Source organism: Lepus europaeus, chromosome 5 (assembly GCF_033115175.1).
Source record: "Lepus europaeus isolate LE1 chromosome 5, mLepTim1.pri, whole genome shotgun sequence".
Lineage (NCBI taxonomy): Eukaryota > Metazoa > Chordata > Mammalia > Lagomorpha > Leporidae > Lepus > Lepus europaeus.
The window spans coordinates 159,090,891-159,092,533 of record NC_084831.1 but is presented as its reverse complement, the minus strand read 5'-3'; the positions used below and the strand labels follow the sequence as shown (position 1 = coordinate 159,092,533).

Below are 1,643 nucleotides of genomic sequence, written 5' to 3'. Positions count from 1 at the left end.
CTACATTTGACAGACTGACAACACTTTCTTTTAGTGTGCACTATAAACCTGATAAATTGCTCCAATGATTTTTATTATTTCATCATTGTAAAAATTCCTGTATCATGTTCTTTAATAAGTTTGGCATACTACTGAAAGGTGTTTGACACTGAAGACACTGTGTTTTTGCTCGCTAGTATTACCTAGATTGGGAGTAGTGATATCCTCTGATTATACCTTCAGATTGAACTAAAGAGAGCCTAAAATCTAAAACAGGAGTAAAATTGCTGATAGTGGAGGTGAAGCTGAAGAGAAGGAAGACAAGATTGGGCACTCTGATGGTGTGAGTGAACTGTTTATGGGTGATCTGTTCCTTATATAAAACCTGCTGCTCTAGGTTTGCCAATTTTTATGTACCACTCAGTAACCTTCTTTCACATATCTTTAAGAATTCTGTCTCAAATCTCTCCCTTAATTTCGCTTTCACAGTTATGGATAACAAAGTTTTGAACAAAGCTGATGGTTATGGATTTAAATTATTTGAAGAAATTCTGTCTTGCTAATGCATGAATCACTGATGCTGAAAGTTTTCTCTTATTTCTTCAAGCAAGAATCCTTAATGGCCCACACTGCTGCTGGTGCTGTAGAAACTTACAGTGCTGAAGGTGTAGTCCAAAATGGAGGCTGTCATGATGAAATTCTCTGAGTGCACTATTTTAATTGTAACCCATAAGCTGTACTTTGGAAATTTATATTCATTAAATATAAGTTAAAAATAAAAGAAAAAAAACAATTTGCACACTGTGCTCTACATTTGACAGACTGACAACACTTTCTTTTAGTGTGCACTATAAACCTGATAAATTGCTCTAATGATTTTTATTATTTCATCAGTGGGTTAATGCCCTGGCCTGAAGTGCCAGCATCACTTATGTGCACCGCTTCAAGACCCTGCTGCAAACCTCAAAAGAACAAAAGTCAAACCCCCACAGTTGTAGGAAGGAGGAAGAGAAGCTCGCTGTGCCTGTGGAGAAATAGAGGGAGCCCCCTGCCCTCAAGTCCACTCCCAGAGTCCCCAAAGACCAGGGGAAGCAGCCTGGGAACCGGCCCTCACCCCCAGCTGTTGGAAAGTGTCTTCACAGAGGACAGAACACTCCCCCCAAGTCTCCTCAGTGAAAATTCTATGTCTGGGAGGGGTTGCATAGAGCTGTATTAGCCACAAGTGAAACACTCTTCCCACTCAGTATGCGAATGAGTTGCTGGTTAGGTGTTTGCAGTATCTGTGAGCCCCATGGAATGTCTACGAGTTATTTTTTCTTCTGTGAGTCAGATTCTGCCCCTCTTAAAAAAACTATTTTTCAGGATTTAATTAATATAAACCTTATTTTTGGTTGGTGCTTAATTCAGCTCCAGGCTTGGGTACAAACAGAAACCAGGTGGACATGGAAGGTCACCAGCAGAAAAGCTCTTTAAACACTGAGAACCATGGGGATCTTTAAATAAGAGAAGACAGAAATCTTACTGCCCACAACAAATTTAGGAGACCAGGATGCTGATGCTTATGACCAAGTTCAAAGGCAGACTGCGAAGTCACATATATTTTATATAAAATATAAACATTCCATAGTCTGCTGTGCTTTATTTTATAAACAGATTGATTATAC

At 39.3% G+C, this 1,643-nt stretch overlaps 1 pseudogene; it reads right to left on the bottom strand.

The window, feature by feature from the left end:
* LOC133759329 (BRISC complex subunit Abraxas 2-like) lies at nucleotides 1-670 on the bottom strand (annotated as a pseudogene).
* Between the last annotated feature and the right edge of the window lie 973 nt (nucleotides 671-1,643).